At 42.0% G+C, this 24,989-nt stretch overlaps 1 pseudogene; it reads right to left on the bottom strand.

Annotated features, from left to right (window-relative positions):
* Positions 1 to 16,157: 16,157 nt before the first annotated feature.
* Positions 16,158 to 16,933, bottom strand: LOC147455194 (oleosin G pseudogene; annotated as a pseudogene).
* Between the last annotated feature and the right edge of the window lie 8,056 nt (positions 16,934 to 24,989).

Genomic DNA, 24,989 nt, shown 5'->3' with positions numbered 1-24,989 from the left:
ATCTGTACACCTTGACCAAATTCATGCAAGAATTTGTTGTTCAAAGAATCAATTTTAAGCTTTTCAGATGCCTGTGCATCTTTATGCTAATTTTGAACTTGCAGTGCTTTTACTCGTGCTTCAGATGGTATTGGGGAATCATCTGATTGCATTAAAAGTGACGAGTTAAACGCACTTACATCGAGATTCGCATTTCCAATTTGCTCTGTGCCTTGCTTGGCAGTTGATGTGTCCTTGTTGTCAGGATTTCTTGAACAATCTTCAGAAAAATGTCCACCTTTTTGTCCACAATCTGAGCAATATGCCATGACTGGTGGTATTTCATTTGGTTCTGTCATGTCAAGCTCTTGCTAAGAAGCTTCTGTTTTTGTGCTTGCCAAGTTGTCGGCATCTTCTTTTAAAACACTAAGCATCAAGTTGTAGAATGCTTCATCTTGACCTTTGTACTGTCTTTGGCTTGGTTCTCCAATTAAATTGGCTTCTATTGGCTGATTTGTTGGATCTTGCATTTCTGGCTCTCGACTATAGATCTGACCACTATAATCCATGTACCATGACCCTGATTGCATGTCATAAAATCTAATATCTAATATCTAACCAACCCAAATGATTTTCTCATATTAAACTGATCACTTAATGTGGGAGAATAAACGAGAACAAGTGTTAAGATATAAACATGTGCTTATAGATCTATCTCAACATGGGGCCAATGGTAAAGGGGCCCAAATGAAAGATGGTCTATCACATAGCAAGACTAACCAATGGATCATAATACCTTAGGGTTAGCTTCATTGAAGACCTCCAATAATGTGTGTAAAAGTCCTTTGACCTAGGTAAGCTAGGGCTGAGCTTGAGGCGGGAACCCAACCCAGCTCGAGGTGCTAGTCCTGCTTGTCATGCTTGATGGCTGAGGTGCTTGATGATTGTGCTTGAGATGCTTGAGGTGCTTGGCTTAAGGGCCAAGCTTGTGGTGGGAACTGGGCCTATGCATGAGGGGCTTGAGGTGTCAAAAAGTCAAATATTCAATCCCTACAAGGAGGGAGCGAGCCCTACATGAGGGGGGATGAGAGAGAACACCCACACACTCACACAAGGCATGCATGGTACAAAGAAAGCAGAAGGGACACTTGTCAAGTTCCTCCTCATGTTGCCCTCATGTTGTGCCTGAAGCCTATTGGTTGGCCACCCAAGGGGTCCAATGATAATTTAGGATTTAATTAATTTATTTTTCATTTATCAAGTCCTCTCTCTCAAAGGGGAAAGGGGGACACTTGTCCCAAGGCTACCCTTGTTGCTTGTAATGCAACCTGCTTGTGATTGGCTAGGCCTGGGGGGGACCCCTTGGCCACCCAAGGGGTCCAATGATAATTTAGGATTTAATTAATTTATTTTTCATTTATCAAGTCCTCTCTCTCAAAGGGGAAAGGGGGACACTTGTCCCTTGGTCCAATGATAATTTAGGATTTAATTAATTTATTTTTCATTTATCAAGTCCTCTATCTCAAAGGGGAAAGGGGGACACTTGTCCCAAGGCTACCCTTGTTGCTTGTAATGCAACCTGCTTGTGATTGGCTAAGCTTGGAGGGGTCCAATGAGCTTCAAGCATGAGCTACAAGGGGGGGTCGACCCAAGCAAGCTAGGGGGTTGCTTAGGGGGTATACTCACCCACACACACTCACGAACACTCTCATTGTGTGCTATGCAAAGTGCAAGAGCTCTCTCTCCTTCTCCAAGAAAGTAGAGGTTGAGAGCCTACACCAACACTCTTGGCTATGGAGTGCAAATCCAACCAAGAGCCATGCTTCAATGCTTAAGCTTGCCATATCCTTCTTCTTCATTACTATGCTATTATGTATGCTAGCAACAAGAGTTATGATAAGTGAGGAACTAATTCTTTCTCCTATGAAATGTTTCTTCTTCCTCTTCCCTACCCTCATTCCCTGCTAGCTCTCTCCACCTTCGAAGGTGTTTGAGGTCTTGGGACTGAGGCTTGAGATAGTTAAAGATTTCTTCAAGTTTATGTTATGTTTGTGATGCATGAAGCTTTCCATCTTCATTGCATCACCTAGGTTACAAGGAACACAAAGATTGTATTGTAGCAAATCTCTCTTAATGGGAGAAATCATAATACAAATGCCTATTGGAGTGGGGACCGGCTCCACATAAATCCGGTCCTCAACTGTTGTCATGTTCTCTAAATTCTCTCACTTGCAAAAGTATTGTTCATGCCAAGTTAACTAATTGCTATGATTATGTTTCTATCTTCAATTATGTTCACCCGCTATGCTCACAAAGTCCTTTCTCAAAAGTACTGTAATTAATTTCCGCTACTCTCAAGTTAAATAGGCCAATTTCATTACATTGGTATCAGAGCATTTGGTTTCTCTTTTCTTGCTTAAGAAGAAAGGTCATTAAGTAGCCTATAAATGGTTGATGTTGTTAATTATATTAGGGTAAGTGGAACTGGGATCTATTAACGGTTTTGTTGAGCCCACTATGTGGGGATGGTGCACACCTCGGGAGCTTTGGACTTAATAATGGAGTCTTTTTAAACTTGCCTACGGCTTTACCATTATTGAGCCATAAGAAGTCCGGAAGGAGCTTTCCCTCGGCAACTCTGCTATGTTAGACCTACTCCTCTACTCTCTATAATTAACCAATTCGATCCATGGGTGTAGATACTTAAGAGCCGATTTTCAAAGGCTAAGAGGAGTGGCAACTAAGGTTTTGAGTTGCCAAAGCATACACTAAGTACATACATAAATTTTGTTAGCATGGCTGACAATAATCAAGAGAGTAGAATGAACATTGATAGCTTTGATTTTTCACATGAAGGTGCTAATGATGATGCTCCCATGTTTGTGAATTATCTCGTCACTAGGTTGCAACAAGCTATGGGCAACCCTGCTTTGCAAGCCGAAGTTACTCAACAACTTCGTGCTTATGGAATTTCCCTCCCTCTCCAAGAGGAGAGAGAGCTTAGGAGGCCTCTTGAAGAGACCCCCAAAAGAAGACTCTCTCCCATTCGAGAGGAGGAATCCAAAGAGCAAGAAAGCAATGAAATTTTAAGTTCCTCTGAAGATGTGGCTCCACGAAGACGACGGTCTAGACGATCGCCTACTCCTCCCAAGAGGAAAAGATCAACACATAGTCCTTCTCCTCATCACTCTAAAAGGCAAGAGAGGAAACAAAGGAAGAAAAGGGCTAGGAAGAGGTCACCCTCTTCTCCTTCTTCTTCACCTTCCTCCTCTTCCAATGAAAGCTATGGCTATTCTCCTAGAGAATACAAGAGGGGAGGACATCGGAAATCATGTCCTGCATGGAAAGAGTATCTCTTTTCTCACCTATGATGGAACCTTTGGTGCTATTGACAAAGTGTTGGCCTTCATCCAGCAATTTGATGCGGCCTTTGGAGACGAGGGCTTCATAGAGTCCTCCAAGCTACGCCATGTAGCTATGCACTTCCAAAAATCAGCTCGTCAATGGTGGGCTAGCCTTCGTGGAAATGGTGAAGCCCCAAAGACATGGAAAACTCTACGAGTTTCCATCATGAAGCAATTCCTTGCAAGCGATGCAAAAGATAAAGTGCTTACTAAATGGGGCAGCTTGAAGCTTCTCTCTCATGAGTCTATCCACAAGTACGTAGACAAGTTTTGGGATTTACATCTCAAGGCTACTGTCTTTCAAAAGAAGACTTTGCCGAGCAAAGGCAACAATTCTGTGCGGGATTACCTGAAGAGATGGCCGAATACATCAACTCTCAACGGCCTGGTACTAATAGCGAAGTAATCCATCACACCATGGTTGCTTCATGCATCAATTTCCATCAAGGGGCTAGACATAATGTCAAGCCCATGGAAAACAAAGACAAAAATGATGCAAAGGGGAAAACCAATGTTCAAAATACATTCCCAAGTCACTTCCAACAACAACAACAATCGGTACAAGGAGAAGGGAGTTTACAAAGGTAAAAACAAACTCTCTCCTGAAGAGCTTAAAGCTTTTCGCAAGGACCATAAGTGTTTCAAGTGTGGGGAGCAAGGACATGGCTATTGTTCTTGCCCCAAGAAGAATACTCGCAATGAGACTCCTAGAGCTTCCACCATTGAAGCTCCAAAAGAGGATTCTCATTGCAAAGGATCATCACTTTCCTATGCTTAGGGAAAGGTAAGAGAGCATGATGTCTTCATCTTGTTTGACCCTAGCTCTACTCTGAACTTCATATCAATGGAGTTGGCCACCAAGTTGGGCATTCAAGCTTTTGAGATGGGAGATATGGTAATGGCTGACGCAGATTTCAAGGGACAGTAAGCCTCTGTTACTCCCTTGATTGGGAATTTGAGGCTTCATGTCCAAAGCTATGTTGACAAAGAAGACTTCTCATCTCTCCTCTCCAACATGAGGATGCTATCCTAGGGGTGCCATGGTTTGATCGCATGGCTGCCAACATGAAGTTCCCTGAAAGGAGAATCCACTTCACCTACAGGGGAAAGAACATGTATATAGATGTTAGTGAGCGTGGTCGCACTATTCCACTTGTAAATCCTCTTGCTTTTGATAAGTTAATGAAGAGCTCAGTTTTTGCGTACATGATTTTTATCAAAGAGTCTCTAAAAGATACTAATGTTTCATCAAATGTAAATGGTAGGAATCAAGAAGAATTAGACTTGTCAAATTTTCTAAAAGGATTCCAACATGTGCTCATGGATGATATCCCTATGGACTTACCTCCAACACAAGGGGATGATGACCATCGCATTGAGCTCCTTCCAAGAAGCTCACCGCCTAACAAACCTCCTTATCGAGTCTGCCAAGATCAACAAGAGGAGATGACGAGGCAAGTACAGGAATTGGTAGACAAAGGGATGGTGAGGCCTAGTTCCTCTCCCTTTTGTTCTCCAGTCCTTTTAGTGCAAAAGAAAGATGGTACATACCATATGTGTGTGGACTATTGAGCACTAACAGATTTCCTGTGCCTCGGGTAGAAGATCTGTTTGATAAGGTACAAGGCTCTACCTACTTTAGTAGGATTGATCTTAAAAGTGGCTATCATCAAATAAGGATAGTGGATGAAGATATCCTAAAGACTGCGTTTTGCACAACATTTGGTCTTTATGAATATCTAGTCATGCCTTTTGGCTTGACTAATGTACCAGCTACATTCAATCATCTGATGGAGAAATTTTTTAGACCTTATCACAAATTCACTGGAGTGTTCTTTGATGATATCATCATCTACTCCAAGTCTTTGAAGGAATATAAGCAACATCTCCAAGTGATTTTTCAAGCATTGAGGGAGAACAAGTTTTTTCTCAACCAAAAGAAAAGCGAATTATTCCTTCAAGAGATTCAATACCTAGGTCATATTATCTCTCACGATGGTATCCGCATGGATCCATCAAAGTTAGAGGTAATAAAATCATGGCCTAACCCAAGAAATCTACATGAGCTAAGAAGCTTTATTGGTATGTGCACATACTATAGACGCTTCATAGAAAACTTCTCTCAAGTAGCAGGACCACTACACGACTTAACTAAGAAGAACGTTAAGTATGTATGGACTGCTAAGGAGCAAAATGCTTTTGAAAAGAGATTCAATACCTAGGTCATATTATCTCTCACGATGGTATCCACATGGATCCATCAAAGTTAGAGGTAATAAAATCATGGCCTAACCCAAGAAATCTACATGAGCTAAGAAGCTTTATTGGTATGTGCACATACTATAGACGCTTCATAGCAAAATTCTCTCAAGTAGCAGGACCACTACAAGACTTAACTAAGAAGAACATTAAGTATGTATGGACTGCTAAGGAGCAAAATGCTTTTGAAAAGCTCAAAGAGAAGCTTACCTCCCAACCAGTCCTCGTGCTTCCGGATCTCTCAAAGCCATTTGAGGTCCAATATGATGCTTGTGGTGATTGCCTTGGAGCAGTTTTGATTCAAGAAGGACATGCCATAGCATATAAGAGCAGAAGGCTCAATATTGATGAACGAGTCTTGGGCATTTATGAGAAAGAGCTTTTAGCTGTTCTACATGCCCTAGACACATGGAAGCACTACCTATTGGGGACTCCATTTATCCTATGAACCAACCACCAAAGTCTTAAGTATTTCATGCCGCAAACGAAGCTTTCCGACAAACAAATGAGGTGGGCAAATTTTCTTTCGCAATTTAATTTCCATATTTCTCACATAGCTGGTAAGCACAATCATGTGGCCGATGCACTTTCACGACGACCAAAAGTTAATGCGGTGTCTATAGCTACTCACAATGATCTATCCTCTATGATAGATGAGTATGCTACTGACCCTGACTTTAGAGACATAATATCAGCCCTTGATTTGGGGAAGAAAGAGGAACCATTCACCTTGTAGGATGGTTATCTTCTTCACGGCAACAGGCTATGTGTTACCCATTCCCTTCGTGAAAAAGTTATATATGAATCCCACGATCCTCCATATGCAGGGAATAGAGGTATTCAACCTACTCTCCGAGGAGTAGAGACGTACTTCTATTGGCCTACCATGAAAGTGGACATACAAGAGTATGTTTCAAAATGTGTAGTATGCCAAAAGACCATGTATGATAGAGGGAAGCAACCTGGATTACTCCAGCCATTGCCTATCCCAAATTCACCATGGGAGAGTATATCCATGGATTTCATCTTTGGATTACCCAAGTCTATTCATGGGAATACAGGAATATGGACAATAGTCGACAGGTTTAGCAAGCAAGCATATTTTATTCCTGTCAAAAAGACTATTAAGGCACATCAAATGGCAACTCTCTTCATATATGAGATTTTCAAGCACCATGGATTACCCACATCCATCGTGTTAGATAGAGATCCTAGAATGACCATTAATTTTTGGAAAGGTCTCTTTGAAAATCTAGAAACACGATTGAATTTCTCTTCGGCCTATCACCCACAAACGGATGGCCAAAGTGAGATAGCCAATCTTACGATACTCGATCTACTCAAGACTTACGTTACCAAAGTAGATCAATGCTCACAATGGGAAAAGTACCTACCTCTTGTAGAGTATGCCTACAATAATATTGTACATACTTCTACGGGAAAAGCACCTTTTGAGATCATTGAGGGAAGACCTAAAAGTCCCTTGCTACTCAAAATACATGGGAAGATCTTTGCCGTCGACGAGTATAGCCGTGACCTACAAGAATCTTTTCAAAAGATTAAGGAGGCTATATCCATCTCTCAACAAAGGCAAAAAGCTGCTGCTGATAAGCACAGAAGAGCCTTAATGTTCAAAGAAAATGATTGGGTCTTACTCAAGTTTCCTAAGGCTCGATTAAGGCAAACGACGGTCAAAACTCCTACGGGCCATGAAAAGTATTATGCTAAACTAGCAAAAAGATACTATGGTCCTTTTGAAATATTGAAGCCCATCAATGAGATAGCTTATCAACTCAAGTTGCCCAACCATTGGCTCATACACAATGCCTTTCATGTAAGCCTACTTAAGCCCTACAAAGGAGAGCCACCAACTGAACCAATTATTGAAGACCCTCCAGAAGTTGAAGACCAAGAAGAGGTGCTACAACCCGAAGCTATCCTTCGGCATGAAGACAAGGTACTACGACATGGTAAGATTATCCGACGGTATCTTATTAAGTTAAAAAATTATCCTTTTGAAGATGCTAGATGGATGCAAGGAATACAGCTTAAGGATAGTATGAACCTTGTCAATGCTTACAATGCTACATTAGAGTAAGAAAATGTACAAATTTCTTTTAAATGACTCATGTTTTTGTCTTATAAGACTAGTCCTCTTTTTAATTGTGCACAAATTTAACTGGTATGCATGCTTAGAATCATGTTTGTGATCACGACGTCTCACAAACACCAAGTAGAATTTGTCACTCTACTTTGGGAGAATGAAATGGACTAAAGAGCAGACATGCTTGCGGCAGCTGTGTCTCCCAAGCACCAAATGGATTAGTCATCCATCTTAGTAAGATGTCGTAGGGTCAAAAGGGATCCTCTACCCGCTAAGTAAAATTGACTAATGACTAAGGCTTTATCTCTTCTACCTCATAGTCGAGGACGACTATGATTTCAAGAGAGAGGTAATGCCATAAAATCTAGTATCTAATATCTAACCAACCCAAATGATTTTCTCATATTAAACTGATCACTTAATGTGGGAGAATAAACGGGAACAAGTGTTAAGATATAGACATGTGCTTATAGATCTATCTCAACACGGGGCCAATGGTAAAGGGGCCCAAATGAGAGATGGTCTATCAAAGAGCAAGGCTAACCAATGGAGCATAATACCTTAGGGTTAGCTTCATTGAAGACCTCCAATAATGTGTCTAAAAGTACTTTGACCTTAGGTAAGCTAGGGCTGAGCTTGAGGCGGGAACTCGACCCAGCTCGAGGTGCTAGTCCTGCTTGTCATGCTTGATGACTGAGGTGCTTGAGGTGCTTGATGATTGAGGTGCTTGAGATGCTTGAGGTGCTTGAAATGCTTGAGATGCTAGGGTTGCACTTGAGGTGAGAACCCATCCCAAGCTTAAAGTGCTTAAGGGCCAAGCTTGTGGTGGGAACTGGGCCTATGCATGAGGGGTTTGAGGTGTCAAAAAGTCAAATATTCAATCCCTACAACGAGGGGGCGAGCCCTACATGAGGGGGATGAGAGAGAACACCCACACACTCACACAAGTCATGCATGGTACAAAGAAAGCAGAAGGGACACTTGTCAAGTTCCTCCTCGTGTTGCCCTCATGGTGTGCCTGAAAGCCTATTGGTTGGACACCCAAGGGGTTTAATGATAATTTAGGATATTTAATTAATTTATTTTTAATTTATCAAGTCCTCTCTCTCAAAGGGGAAAGGGGGACAATTGTCCCAAGGCTACCCTTGTTGCTTATAATGCCTCCTGCTTGTGATTGGCTAGGCCTGGAGAGGTCCAATAAGCTTCAAGCATGAGCTACAAGGGGGGGTCGACCCAAGAAAGCTAGGGGGTTGCTTAGGGGGTATACTCACCCACACACACTCAAAAACACTCTCATTGTGTGCTATGCAAAGTGCAAGAGCTCCCTCTCCTTCTCCAAGCAAGTAGAGGTTGAGAGCCTACACCAACACTCTTGGCTATGGAGTGCAAATCCAACCAAGAGCCATGCTTCAATGCTTAAGCTTGCCATCTCCTTCTTCTTCATTACTATGCTATTATGTATACTAGCAACAAGAGTTATGATAAGTGAGGAACGAATTCTTTCTCCTATGAAATGTTTCTTCTTCCTCTTCCCTACCCTCATTCCCTGCTAGGTCTTTTCCACCTTCGAAGGTGTCTGAGGTCTTGGAATTGAGGCTTGGGATAAATAAAGCTTTCTTCAACTTTATGTTATGCTTGTGATGCATGAAGCTTTCCATCTTCATTGCATCACCTAGGTTACAAGGAACACAAAGATTGTATTGTGACAAGTCTCTCTTAATGGGAGAAATCATAATACAAATGCCTATTGGAGGGGGGACCGGCTCCACATAAATCCGGTCCTCAACTGTTGTCATGTTCTCTAAATTCTCTCTCTTGCAAAAGTATTGTTCATGCCAAGTTAACTAATTGCTATGATTATGTTGCTATCTTCAATTATGTTCACCCGCTATGCTCACAAAGTCCTTTCTCAAAAGTACTGTCATTAATTTCCGCTACTCTCAAGTTAAATAGGCCAATTCCATTACATTGCATATGCACCAGCTGTATGTTTTGTTGGCTTCTGCAAATTTTTGGATAACCACTTGGGTTGACTTTCTCAACTTCTATATGCACTTCATCTTTAAGCTTGCAATACCTGGATCCATTGAAGTCTGTAAACATCTGGGAGCTCTCTGACTCTGGCTTCTGACTCTGGCTTTACGCTGATCAATAGGATCTTGGCTCCTGTGTTGCTTTTACTGCTCATAAGACACCTATGGTCTTTTGAATCTGTATACAAGACTTTATCTCCATTGTAGCCATAAAGCTGTAAAATCTGCTCTGTTGCAGTTGTGCATGTGTTTTGAGTGCTACTAGCTTGCTATGTTGTACTTGAACTCTCCGCTCGATTTGAGTCCATATTGGCTTGTTCTGTAAAAATTGTCTTCTAGCAGATTTTGGTATTGATTAGCAGAATTTTTGTTGCTTGTACTAGCCTAATCTGCAATCACATGTGAGTTTTGTTTGTTCGTGGAAGCTCAATTGCAATGCAATTGCTTGCACTTGCCAATTTATAGCGTGCAAAATTTGAAAATTTGCATGCCGCTCAACTGCTTCGAGTTGATCTTTTTTCTCGCTTTCTCCAACTAATCTCTAGTTCACTTTGCACGGTTTGCTTGGTTTATGGTTCTTCTGGCTCTTTCACGGTTTGTTCGGTGTGCGATACACTACTTCCCGACTTTCCTTTTCGGCTTTTGATTTGCTCGTTTTTGTGTTATTTGCTCAACGTGTGATTTTTTTTGCTTTTCTGCGTTTTTTGGTTTTTTTGGCGACTTTCTTTTTATTTTTCTTGATTTTTTTGTGAAATTTTGAATTTTCTAATTTTTTTGATTTCTTACAAAGTTTTTCAGAAAATTTTGATTTTTTATAATTTTTTTGTAAATCTTTGAATTTTTCAATAATTTTTTAATTTTTGTGGTGAATTTTTAATTCTTTTTGTGCAATTTAGAAATTTTATGAGATTTTTGAATGTTTTATGAAATTTTAATGGTTTATTTGGTTTTTTCCAATCAATTTTGACTTTTTTAAATGTTTTTTCGTGATTTTTTCAAATTTTTACAATTTTTATGAATTTCCTGTTGAATTTTTGAATTTTTAATGACTCTCTCTGTTTTTTATTTTTCTGTGAATTTTCTAATTTTTAAAAATTTATATTTTTTTTTGTATTTTTTGAATATTTTTTGTGTTTTTATTTTATTATTTATTTATTTATTTGATTTTTTAATTATTTTATAGATTTTTAGATTTTTTATTGGAGTTTTTGATTTAAAATTCTTTTTGATTGATTTTTTAATTTTCCTTTTTTAATGCCTTTTTTGATTTTTAATGTCTTTTTTATTTTTTATTTGATTTTAATTTTATGTTTGTGTTTTATTCAAATAAAAAACACTTACCTCGCAGCCTTGGTTGGTCGCTTGCAGCGTTGACATCGAAATGATGACGGGCACTACGGGCAGCACGAGCGAAGGCAGGTTGACGAGCGTGCAACGATGTGCAGCGTCGACCTGGTGAGCCCGGCTTGGCGGTGGCGACTTGGCAGAGAGGGAAGAGAGAGAGAGAGAGTGACTGAGAGCACGCGATTGTCCACGAGGTAGAGAGAGAAGTGAGAGAAGGTTCCAGCACTGGCTCACTAAGTCGCAGGGAAAAAAGGGGAAGAGAGGGTGGGTCACCACACATGGCGCGCAAAACGGCCACCTGTTGACGCAGTACCGATCAGCGTGCCTGTGAGAGAGAGAGGGACCGACGTCTGTCGGTGTGAGTTGGGCGACACTGGACAATGAGATAGAGGGTATGCAACAGAGAGGGTGTGGGTGTGTGTGAGAAAAAGACAAAAGGAAGTTGGCGTGCAGTCGTGTGAAGACAAGGAGGGAGTGAGAGGGGGAAGTGAGAGAGTAAAAGAGTTAGTGAGAGAGTGAGGGGGAGGAGAGAGAGAGACTTTAGAGAGTGATTGTTAATAATCGCGATGAGGAGGGGTGGAGAGGAGAGAGAAAGTTAGAGAGAGAGAGCGAGGGATGTGGGGTAGGTTCACGTAGAACGAGGAAAAAGAAGAAGAGTATTTTGATGTCGACAAAAATTATCGCCAGAGACCGTCAAGATCTAGTCAACAATTACATGCGCCTCAAGGCACGGGCATCGAGTTCGAAAACCGGCCTTTTTTTTATTTTTAAATTTCCAAAAATACCAAAATTAAGCAAAAAATTAGCCGAAATTTCAGAAAAACTGCAAAATATCCCAAAATTTACCAGAAAAGTCCAAAAAATTCTTGAAATCTTAGAAAATCACCAATATTCACAACCGAACATTTTCGATATGCAAAAGCACACCGAAATAGCAGTTTTTATCGAAAATGTTAAATTCGACAAAATCGTCAACGCGACCCCCGGCAATAGTAAAACGCTCAAAACTTGACTAGGGAGGGCACAAATGCGAACAAAATGATGCCGTAAATACGCACACACAAAATAGCTTCTAAAGATCGCAAAATATCAAATTTTTATGGAATTAATCAAACATTAATGCAAAAATTATCCGAAAAATACCCAAAAAACTTCTAAAAATTCTCCACACATTGGGGATTAGTGCAACCAAATAAAATCACACAAATCACAACAATTCAATTGCCAAATAATTTTATCAATAAAATCAATTAAACTGGCAAAATTACCGACAAAATTAGGTCAAAAATTGACGCAATTGAAATGTGTACAACGGTGTCAAATGTTGGAGGTTCCATTGCTCCAATGACCAACAAAAGTGTCAATATGGAGGGATGAGCTACCCGGTTAGGGCATGGAAACACTCACACGATTAGTGAGCTAATCATGACAACACGAATGGTTAACTCTACGAGGTGAGCTGGAGCTAAGCCACAATAAAGGACAATCTCCACATCCACTTCTCTTCACCTCTAATCAACCCAATCACACACACTACGATTGCAAGATGCACACAACACTAATCCTATTATGCAACACACTAATCGCAAGCACACACATATAGATCTATCGAGCACCACACTCCAATCAAACCTACATGCACACACAAGCAAAAGAGGGCAATCACACAAGATTAGAGAGAGATTAACCACTAATTAGTTAAGATCTAGCTAATCTAAGCATCATAGGCAATCATAAGAAGCATGAGAAAGGCATAGTGAAAGAGAATTAAGCATTGATTGGTGTTAACCAAGTCACATGAGCAAGGAGAAGTTCAAGGACTCCATAGCCACACACCTCAAGAGCTCTCACCAAAGAGTGCTCTCAACGATTAAGCTTGAGAACCCTAATTTCTTTTTCACATTGCTTTATATACCTAGGGTAAAAATATGCAATGTCCGGGCGTCCAAGGCATTTAGGACTCCACCACTTATTGAATCTTCCCTAGGCACAATAACTGACCTGCTCTTTACAATTTGGAACTCCCATTGAGCCCGTAACACCTTAACAATATTACAATGGCTTGAAATAAATCGAGAATTTACAATACGTGACCATTTTGGAAAAAAGTGAAAAATATGTAACTCTAATCTTTACTGCTTCTTTCTGTTGATCTTCGATGTGCATTCGTACGTCTTCGGTCTTTAGCAGCTTCTGTTAACTGACGTCGACTCAGTTTACAGATATCCACTTAAAGTCAACATTCTCTTATCTATTTGTAGACCCCTGCGAAAATATAAGTGAATGGAAACACATCACAAAGCAAGAGTACCATAATGTTTGCAAACATCTTCCCCATTTGAGTAGTGTATTCTCCTACCTAATCTAACTGCACAACATGTCTTGGAAATGTCGAATATCCACCGCATTCCCAAGAATATGCTTTTAGACGCATTCCCAAGAGCATAATTTTAAACACATTTGAGTCTACTTGCAGCTTTGAAGTATACTCTTAGATAGTATCTAATGAAGCCCTTGAAAAAATTAGAGACACCTACTCAAAAAGGGTGAACTTAGGTAGGACATGAGAAGTGCTGCCTAAATTGTAGATAAGGTATGGTTTATTACATTTGGTCGTTGAAAACCAAAGGAGAAGAACTTTAGCTTTTTTAGCTACCTATGAATTTATAAACTTCTCTCTTCGAAAACTAACTCGTTCAATACTAGAGCCATCGCTCAAATGTGAATTTTGATCGCAATCTTAACAAGGTGTCTTCAAGCAAATGGCCTTTTAATGTGAGTGTGTGTGTGCATGCGCGTGCGCGCGCGCGCGAGAGAGAGAGAGAGAGAGAGAGAGAGAGAGAGAGAGAGAGAGAGAGAGAGAGAATCTTATTACCCACCCAACATAGGAAAAAAGAAACACCCGTTGTACATGGCTACGACACGTTCTTCCAATAAGGACTCAAGAAATTCAGATATGTGGGTTCAAAGAGTGCAAGTTTCAATCGCTTTGGACATCTTGTTACAAATGGGCCTAGATGTATCTAGGATCTATGAGGGGGCCTCCACCACGGAAGGGGGTAATTTTTACGATTTGGTTGACAAGACAGATGTGACAAAGCAAACTCACACATGCGAAAAAGCGAGAGGGTAACATGCTGACTTCTAACTGCAACCTTTTAAGATGCAATTAGAGGAGGGAGGTGCACTTAGTGGAGGGAGTGTAATCCATAACATTAACCCCCCTCCGTGGTGTGGGCATCATAGATCACACAATGTTGCCTTTGGCAGTGGTATGCAGACAATGTGCACATAGGACATGCTCGTCCACACACAAACACAGGGTTACACCGATGTGATATCATTTGCATTGTTCGCAATTTTCAATCTTATCATCATTGATATACGTACGTGCTATCTTTAAATTGTCTCACAAACTGACTTCCAAAAAATGGGATGCTTGAATAGAAAATGGGTGTGAAAATAACAAGGGAGTTCTAAGCACCACCTTCAATGCGATGAATTCATAAGTCCAATTATTTGATCACAATCTTAACAAGGAGTCTTCAAGCAAATGTCCTTTTATAATGTCCTTTTAATGTGTGCACACGTAAGCATGTGAGAGAGAGAGAGAGAGAGAGAGAGAGAGAGAGAGAGAGAGAGAATCTTATTACCCACCTAGCATAGATGAAAAAAGCAACACCCGTTGCACATGGCTACTTCACGTTTTGAACAAGGGGGGGGGGGGCAATAAGGACTCATGAAATTTAGATATATAAGTTCAAAGTGTGCAATTTCAATCAATGGGCTCGATGCATCGACGATCTATGAGGGGGCCTCCACGGGAGGAGGTAGTTTGTAGGATATGATTGACAAGACAGGATGTGACAAAGTAGATTCACATGCATATGAAAAAGGGAGGGGGTAACATTCCGATTTCTAAATGCGCCCTTTTGAGATGCAGGTAGAGTGGAGGGAGGGTAATCGATCAACGATTAACCCCCCTTCGTGTGGGCATCACAAATCACACAATGTGGCCTTTGACGGTGGTATGTAGATAACCTGCACATAGGACATGCCCGTCCACACACAAGAGAAGGGGTTACACCAACAAGATAGCATTTGTATTGTTCACATTTTCCAATCTTATTATCCTTGATAGACGTACCATCTATCTTTAAATTGTCTCAGAGATTGACTTCCAAAAATGGAATGCTTGAATAGAAAATGGGTGTGAAAGTAACAAAGAAGTTCTAAGTAGCATCTTCAATGCGATGCATTTAAAGGCTCAATATGTGATTGCAATTTTAACAAGGATTCAAGCAAATGGCCTTTTAATGTGTGCGCGCGTGTGCATGTGAGAGAGAGCATCTTATTACCCACTTAGCATAAAGCAACACCCGTTGCTGCATTCATAAGTTCAATTTGATCACAATCTTTAGCAAGGCGTCTTCAAGCAAATGGCTTTGTAGGATTTGATTGGTAAGACAGGACATGACAAAGTAGACTCACACACATGCGGAAAGAAGGGGGGCGGGGGGGTAACATGCCGATTTCTAACTGCAAACTTTTGACATGCAGGGAGGGAGGGACACCTATATTTAATGCGGGCCCAAGTAATGGGATCGACGTTTAGCGCCCCCCATTTTCCCGGTGGCATGCCTCGTTTTTCACGTTGGCCAGGTTTCGTGTGCCTCAAGATTCCGCCCCCAACCCCGACCGTCCATCCCATTACTTTGCATAGGTGTTACTTAGTGTCGAGGGGAGGCAGGGAGGGTAACCCATAATGATTTAACCCCCTCCGTGTGCGCATCACGAATCACACAATGTGGCCTTTGGCAGTGGTATGTAGATAATGTGCACATAGGACATGCCCCTCCACACACAAGACAGGGGGTTACACTGACGTGATATCACAGTTTCCTATCTTATCAATCATTGATAGACGTACTAACCATCTTCAAATTGTCTCACAGACTGATCGATCGATCGACTGACTTCTAAAAAATGGGAATGCTTGAATAGAAAATGGGTGTTAAAATAACAAGGTAGGTGTAAGTAATAACACCTTCAATGCGATGCATTCAGTATGAGTTCAATTATTTTTCCAAGCTTAGCCCAACGGAATACTAAAGGGACAAGACACTTTGATGTTGAAGGCACTGTTGTAAGACACTATCAGTACGTAAAATGCAGTCTAATAACGCAAAATTACTCTATATAGATAAGAAAATTTTCCCTACTGCACACAGACGCTAGCACAACAAAGGGGAGAGAAGATCTACAGCCTACGCACTTGGGGCAGCCGCCTTGCTTTGAGCCTGACTGCCCAATTCACGCGCCTTCTGCTTCGCTGTCTCGGTGGTCTCCATGGCTCTGCGGCGCGCATAATCCAGCTGCTCGGCGCCTGGAGGATGCCGGCCCTTGAAGTAATTGTATACCCAAGAGACCACAGACAAGAAAGTCACGCCAGCTCCAGCTGCCGTAAGAACTCCAGCGACGCAAAGGAACAGGATGATACCGGCAGGGACGAGGATGGGGCTGAAAAAGAGGAAGACGGGGGTTAACAGAACCAGTGTTATGACGATGCCCGCGATTGCAAGGCCACCAAGAAAGAGTGCGATGCCGCCGGTAGTGAGCAAGGCAAAGAAGCCGACAACCTGGCTAGCTGCGGGGCTGTGTTTTTTCAACCTCTCCACAATTCCCTCTGCTTCGTCTCTGGTCTGCCGAGCTTGCTCCATAGCTCTTCTTCTTCTTCTTCTTGGGTGGGTGGGTGCGTGTGTGTAAGGGGGGCTGTGAGAGAGCGTGTACCTCAAAACTTGTAAGTTTCCTGTATTAATCTGTGTGTTTAAATCCAGTCGAGGCCATTTTCTCCATCACAACAAGGCACGTGGCGCAGTCTCGTTTCCTTTCCATATCTTGCATGCCCGCCTTCTCATGCGCTTTCCCATCCTGCAAAAATACAGCGACATTTGGCTTTCGTATTCTAAATAAAGTTGACCCCCACTGTATGAGGCTACACATATTCGCTCAAAAACCATTAGTAACGAATATTCTTCCCTCTTTCTTTGCTTGGGAGCGCCGCCAAGTGTCCTCTCCTCCACAAAGTTCATGTCGACCAAAGCACCACCAAACACGACAGCTTTCAACAATTGTATATGTAGAAAGGCATTCTCCAAACTCGTAATAAAAACAGCAGAGAACTTGTTCTTGACAGAGTGATACATGCCCAGAGAGAGAGAGAGAGAGAGAGAAAGAAGATGCACTCACCTATGCTTGCGCCATGCAACGAGAGAGAGAGAGAGAGAGAGAGAGAGAGAGAGACAACGAGAGCTAGCACTTCTCTCTTCCTTCCATTTCCCCTTGAAAAAGAGAGAAAGAGAGACACAAAGAATCTACTTAGATTCTTCTCTCCATTTATTTTTCAAAATGTGTACGTCCTATTCGCTCAACTAAAAACAAACCCCAAAAAGTCATTGATTCCCTCGAGATAACCCCCCCCCCCCCCCCCCCCCCCCCCCCCCCCCCCCACACACACACACCCAAAACAAACCAAAAAAAAAAATCTCCTTCGCACCGCCTCCTCTCTGCACCTCGCCACCCCATCACCATAAGCCTCCTTCTGCCCTCCCCAACTCTTGGCTGCTCTGCGGACACACGTCAAGTTCCCAACACACACACACACACACAGAGCAACAACGACAGAGTCGCTTCAACCACTTGCATCATTGCACGAGAGAGAGATTGCAAACGCATGTAGGACTGCAACGCGCACACACACACACACACACACACACACACACACACACACACACACACACACACACACACACACACACACACACACACACACAGAGAGAGAGAGAGAGAGAGAGAGAGAGAGAGAGAGAGAGAGAGAGAGAGAGAGAGAGAGAGAGAGAGAGACCCTCGTCGTCCTCTTCACAGAGAGCGAGGGGGTGGGGGGGAAGTCGCACTGGGAAGGCGGTTAAGAGTGTGAGACAGGAGGGGCATGGCATTCACATGGCGAAAGAGAGAGAAGGCGGTTAATGTTTTACGCCCCCACATGGCCCAACCCCCCCTTGCCACTTGGAATGCATCACTTGGTCCTTTTCGTTCACCATGCAAAAGTGCCACCATGTCAACATCCTTGCCAGATTCCAGCTCTCTAGGCCTTCTTTAAGAATTGACCACACATACACACACACACCATTAATGAATAGATTAGAGGAGCGAGGACACATGATCTAATAAGCCACTTTGTAAGGCGAGTCGTAGCCTTGGGGTCCACTATTAAGTCTAGGGTACTTAAAAAACTTTAAATATTTACATGAATAGATTGACCAATCTTTTTGATAGATTAACGGGTTTTGTTTGCAAAGTAATATATTTAAAGGGCCCCTCTTGGTAATGTATCCCTGGAGAGATCACTATGTTTTGTTGGAATTAGGGTTGCAGAGAAATGCACATAGCTTGGAGAAGACGAAGGAAGCTCAAGGCACACAATAGAGAGTGTGTTACTTAGTGTGCAATGGAAAGATAGATAGCCCTAGAGTGATGGGTGTATATACAATGCTCGGGGGAAAAAACCTCCTAAAGAGGGAAAAACTGCCCCGGTGGTCCTAATGTGTTCACACACATCACTACCACATGTATATGGTAACCAATCCCCCCTGGAGTGATGCGGTGAACGAGAGCTGGCACATGAGTAAAGGGAAGTGCCATGCCCTGAGGACATGATCAGTCCACAAAGGGGAGTAAGCCCAAAGCTTTGCGGAAAGCTTCAAGCTTCTCACGAGACAAAGCCTTTGTGAAAATATCTGCAAGGTTGTCCTGTGTTGGCACATAAGCCAAGCTGATCTCTCCTGCTGAGAGCCTCTCCCTGACATAATGGTAATGCACCTCAATGTGCTTGCCAATGCACATAGAAAACGCACAGTAGTCATACGACAAGTAGGAGCAAAAGTTTCTTCATAATCTATGCCTTCTTGTTGTGCATAACCCTTTGCAACATGTCGAGCCTTATGGTGATCAATCTCACCATCCGGCTTGCGTTTCAACTTGTAAACCCACTTCATACCAATGGCCTTTTTGCCAGGAGGCAAATCACATAAAGTCCATGTGTCATTTTCTATAAGTGCATCATATTCTGATTGCATGGTAGTCATCCAATTTTTTGAATTCTGTGCTTCATCAAAAGACAGAGGCTCCTCAACATCATGTAAGCTAGACACAGCCAAAGCATAACAATCTGATGCATAAGATGCATGGCGAGAGCCTGAACGAGTACGACTAGACAAAGGTGCATCCAATTTACTGTCAGGCAAAGTGTACACCAGCCATTTTGGCTTACCTCTAGCCTGCTCATTTTCAGCCCTTTCCTCATCAAGTACATCATGTACATCTGCATCAGTAATAGGTTGATCTAGAACATTTTCAAAAACCACCATAGGCTGTACATTTGCCTCATTGGAACTTACATTCGTATTTCCACCACTGAAAAGAGGCAACAAAGTGTCATAAATGTCCTGTGAGCTTACATTACAATCTCTAGTACATGACAGCAAGGGCTGAACAGAATCTTCCACAAACACTACATCGCGAGAAACCAGAATACGTTTTGTTTGCGGATGATACAACCTGTAACCTTTGCTTTCAGCACTATAACCAACAAAAATACATTTGACAGCCTTATCATCCAATTTTTTGTGCCGCACTTGTGGCACCAAAGCATATGCCAAACAGCCAAAAACACGCATGTGCTCAATAGAAGGCTTTCTATCACGCCATGCTTCATATGGAGTAATAGACTGCAAAGCTTTCGTCGGACACCTGTTTAGTACATAAGTGGCACACATGATGGCCTCAAGCCAAACAGAATGCGGTAAAGCTTGACTTTTGACCATACATCGTGCCATTTCCATCAATGGCCTATTTTTCCTCTCAGCAACACCATTTTGTGAGGTGTATAAGGCACTGTACATTGGTGTTCTATCCCACGGCTAGCCAGAAATGCATTAAATTCATGAGACATATACTCCCCCCCTCGATCGGAACGGAGGGTGCCCATAGTACATTTCAAGACATTTTCAACCATAGCCAGAAATTGTTTGAAGCACATAAAAACTTCGGACTTCTCTTTAAGCGGAAATAACCATGCATGCCTGGGGTAATCATCAATGAAATTCACGAAGTACAGGTAATTGCCCAAGGATGGAGTTTGCATGGGCCCACAAACATCACTATGCACAAGCTGCAACCTGCATGTGGCCCAGACTGAACCATCCTTTGGAAACTTAGAACACTACATCTTACCCAAATTACAGCCTTCACAAACATGTTTGACAGGTGCTTCAAGAGGTGGCAAAGAAGCAACCATATAAGATTTCTGCAAACGCAGCAAACTAACAAAATTTAGATGACCAAAACGTGCATGCCAAAGTTTTGCATCTGAAATAGCCCTTGAATTTGCAATAGCATTTGCAAAATTTTGTCCACACTTGTCATACAAAGTGACCTTATATAGCCCACGGCAAAAAAGGCCAGATGCAACAGTTTCATCACCAAAACTGAGATCATGAACTGTACATTTGTCATCCACAAATTTGACTACAAGTCCAAGTCTAGAAAGTGCGGATACAGACAAGAGATTCTTCTTGATCCCAGGTACATAAAGTACATCAACAAGTGTGAAATAACTGCCATTAGCAGTAGTAAGCACAGTCTTTCCAACTCCCTGAACTGGATAAGAGGCATTGTTGGCACAAGTGACTGAATTCCCATGAGGGACAGACTCGACAGAGGTAAAAAATTCACGATGTGAGGTAATGTGCTTTGTAGCATCACTGTCGAAATACCACACGTGTGAATCTGCAGCAATTGACAAGCATGCATCATGGACAGCAGGATTGTAAGTGCACTCTGCGCTAAAAGCCCATTCTGCATCAACATCAGCATTACAGTCTCCTTTCACATAAGACTCAACAATGGCTGCATTTGTAGTGGAACCAGCAGTTGCAGTGGAACCACCCTCTTTCTTCTTAGCCTCTTTGGTCTTCAACTTAGGACACGACTTGATTAAGTGATCATTGGCTTTACAATAATGGCAACGCAACTTCTTTTTGCCCTTATCACCAAAATTTCCAGACGAATTGCTGCCAGCAGAAGCATTAGGAACAGAATTTTTGCCACTCGCAGCAGAACCATAAGAAGTGGTTGCATTACTGTTACCACCCTTTCTTTGAGAAGCAATAAAAGCCTGTTCAACTGCACGCTGCCTAGTCCTTTTTTTTCTAGAAAGTGACTCTTGCAATAGCAATGTGCATAATGCATCAAACTTGACAACTTCAGGATTTCCTTGGGTCATCAATCTCCAAGTACTAGCAAAAGTCTGGTAGGAATCTTGTAAGGCATCAAGAACAGTCTGCACAAGGGAACTGTCTGAAATGACTTCACCTGTAGAAATAAGTTGCTCATTGATATCCTTGACACTAGCAAGGAAAGTGTCCATATCATCTTCCTCAGCATAATCTTCGACTCCAGCTCTTTACACAGCAAAGCAATTTTAGCCTCATTGCGGCTTGCATAAAGACATGCTAGAATATCCCAAGCCTGTTTTGCAGATTTTGTTGAACGGATGTGAGGAACAATGGTGCGCTTCACAGACAACGCAATCAATGCATGATCCTGCGCATCCTTTACATCCCAACGAGCTTGTTCTGCAGTAGGCAAAACAACTCTAACAACAGCAATCCTTGCAGCAAGACCTGCAACATCCTCAACATCGCCTACATCCTCATAACCAGGACGTACATCAATGCCCTGCACAATGTTCCTGACGCCCTTTGACACAAGAACATGTTGCATCATATAAGCCCACATAGGGTAGTTGTCCCCATCCAACCTGTCCCCAACAACAAACATCTTGAACACATCTATGTTGTTGTTGTCAGCCATGGTAAATGCTGCACCTGATGTGAAAACTGCCCGAAAATAGGAGAAATGGAGCGTGAACAACACGTGCTATATAGCACAAACCGTGACTATAACACACCTGCTATGCAAAAAATGGCACTGACAGAAATTCTCCACAAAATGACGAAATTGGCTGTGCAGACTTGCCTGTAGTGGAAACGGAGGCCGAAATGAGCCCAAATCGAAATGAGCCCGAAATATTTGTCGACCTGCAAACGCTCACCAAAGCTCATTGAAATCGAAAAAAGTGAGCAGGCGTGTATTGGAGCAGCTGGCGACTAAGCCCGGGAGAACGCAACCTGCTCTGATGCCAATTGTTGGAATTAGGGTTGCGAGAAATGCACATAGCTTGGAGAAGACGAAGGAAGCTCAAGGCACACAATAGAGAGCGTGTTACTTAGTGTGCAATGGAAAGATAGATGGCCCTAGAGTGATGGGTGTATATACAATGCTCGGGGGAAAAAACCTCCTAAAGAGGGAAAAAATGCCCCGACGGTCCTAATGTGTTCACACACATTACTACCACATGTATATGGTAACATGTTTTATGTAAGATAGCACGTGTGAACAACATAGGGGTGTTTTATTTATGTTTTAGCTACATAATTTATTTTACATAGACCGGGATTTTATTTTTTATGGAGTTTTATTTTTGGAAGGGGTTTTTTTATTTTCAATTATTGCAGAACTATAGAAAGTGATGATGTAACCCTTTAAACAAAGTTTCTCTATGTCCTCCAAACAAAAAGCGTACCCAAAATGCTTTGGTTCCTCTGGTAGCTGTATTTGATATATACTTTCGGAATTGGAGCTGATCTCTTTAGATAGCTGATTCCAGTGTTAGAAGTTTACAGCTACTGGTGATGTGTTAGTTCAAGCAGTAGAACTAGAAAAGGAGATAGAAACTGAACTGGAATACATCTACTGAAATGAGAAACAGACTAAAGTACTGAGAATGATATTCAGATTCAGATTCAGAGAGAATGAGTACAAAGTATGTATGACTGAAGTACACTGGACTTCTGTATTTAGGATTACAGATGAAAGATTACAGATAAAGATTACAGATAAAGATTACAGATAAAGATTACCCAAAATGCTTTGGTTCCTCTGGTAGTTGTATTTGATATATACTTTTGGAATTGGAGCTGATCTCTTTAGATAGCTAATTCCAGTGTTAGAAGTTTACAGCTACTGGTGATGTGTTAGTTCAAGCAGTAGAACTAGAAAAGGAGATAGAAACTGAACTGGAATACATCTACTGAAATGAGAAACAGACTAAAGTACTGAGAATGATATTCAGATTCAGATTCAGATTCAGATTCAGATTCAGATTCAGAGAGAATGAGTACAAAGTATGTATGACTGAAGTACACTGGACTTCTGTATTTAGGATTACAGATGAAAGATTACAGATAAAGATGATGTAGCTCAAGAACAGCTCGGGAAATAAGGATTATGAATCAAAAGCTAAGCAGAAGTACAGCCGACAAATGCCAACCCGATTAATGCCAACCTGATTACAATGTAATGGGTCCTATTTGTATGCCTTGGGAATTACTGTGGTAACTACCGTGGTAATTATTGACTGATCCGCTGTTCGTCTCACAGGAGTCGGTTCCGACCCAGTGAGACTATCTCCGCCATCTACATCCTTCCTTTCTTTCTTGAATTTAGGCTAGATTCCAAAATTTCTGAGAAAAAACCCACCGTCTGATTCTTCTGGAATTTTGCTCGTTGAGTGCTTGACACCCCTATAGTTGTAGTTCCAGGGGCATCCAGCCAAAAGACACCAAGTCGGACTGGAAAAATCCATCGTCTGGTTTCTCTAGTGTTGGGTTGTTGAGTGCTTGACACCCTTATAATTGTAATTCCAAGGGTCGTCCAGCCAAGTGACACCAACCCTTGAGTGGAAAAATCCAGCGTCTGCTATGGAAACTGTTGGAAAAATCCTCTGTCTGATTCAAAGACCGGCGGAAAAATCCTTGCCCAAATTCTGAGATGGAACTACCCAGTATCCTTCCATTGAACCCGCTTTCGTTTACCCTTTGGCTTGGATGGCGTCTGAGAAGTCCCAGTGCCAGCATTCTCCTTCTGAATGAGCCTGTAAATGGCCTCCTGCTCAAGCTGATCCCGCCTTTCTGTGGTCATCTTGTTTTCATAAGGCGTGAGAGGATGATAAGTTTTGGTGTCGAGATCATAGAGCGTGCATCTGCTTTTGGTGAGCCGAGTTCTGGCCAGTTTGTGACAATGCGAGGCTGTATGGATCCATCCTTCTGGAAGAGGCTGATTGGTTTTGATCCGAGCTTCAAAAAGAATCTCAGCCATCTCTCTGTACTGTGGTCCTAGGCCTGGTTTAGCCGCAATGTCCTTTTTAGGCAGTTTAGAGGACTCAACATTGAGTTGCAGCAGTTGGTTGGTGATCTTAGTGAGGCCTCTAAGCTGAATTTTCCATTGGCCCATACACAGTTTGATTCTCTGCACCTCATCTCTTAGCTCCTGGAGATCATTCATTTGGAGAGCGTCGTTGAACAGTGTTTGCCAGGTTTTCCATTCCACAGTCGATCGCTCATACCAATCTTGAAGATCATCAGTAATCTTGAAATATGTGAGCTGATCGACTGGTTCTAGATGTTGAGGATAGAGTGCTAGAAAAAATCTTGGCAACTCTGCCTCTCTGTCTGGTAAAGCATACAAGAGAACTGGGAAATCAGACACAAATTCCAAGAAGTTAAGGACTGCTACAATCGGAAGTCGTGGCGCCCCTGCAAAATATACAAATACTATGCTATATACAACGAAATACATGAATCTGCATACCTGACGCATCCACCAGCACATAATCAACGATGTACGCGAACAGAGAGAGACAGTAAGCGAGAGAGGGGAAGAGAACATACGCAGACGCACCTCCTA

This window comes from Adiantum capillus-veneris, chromosome 6 (assembly GCF_014529385.1).
Source record: "Adiantum capillus-veneris isolate H3 chromosome 6, ASM1452938v2, whole genome shotgun sequence".
In the NCBI taxonomy this organism is placed as follows: Eukaryota; Viridiplantae; Streptophyta; class Polypodiopsida; order Polypodiales; family Pteridaceae; genus Adiantum; species Adiantum capillus-veneris.
The sequence above is the reverse complement of the archived record's forward strand: the minus strand, read 5'-3'. Positions and strand labels throughout refer to the sequence as shown.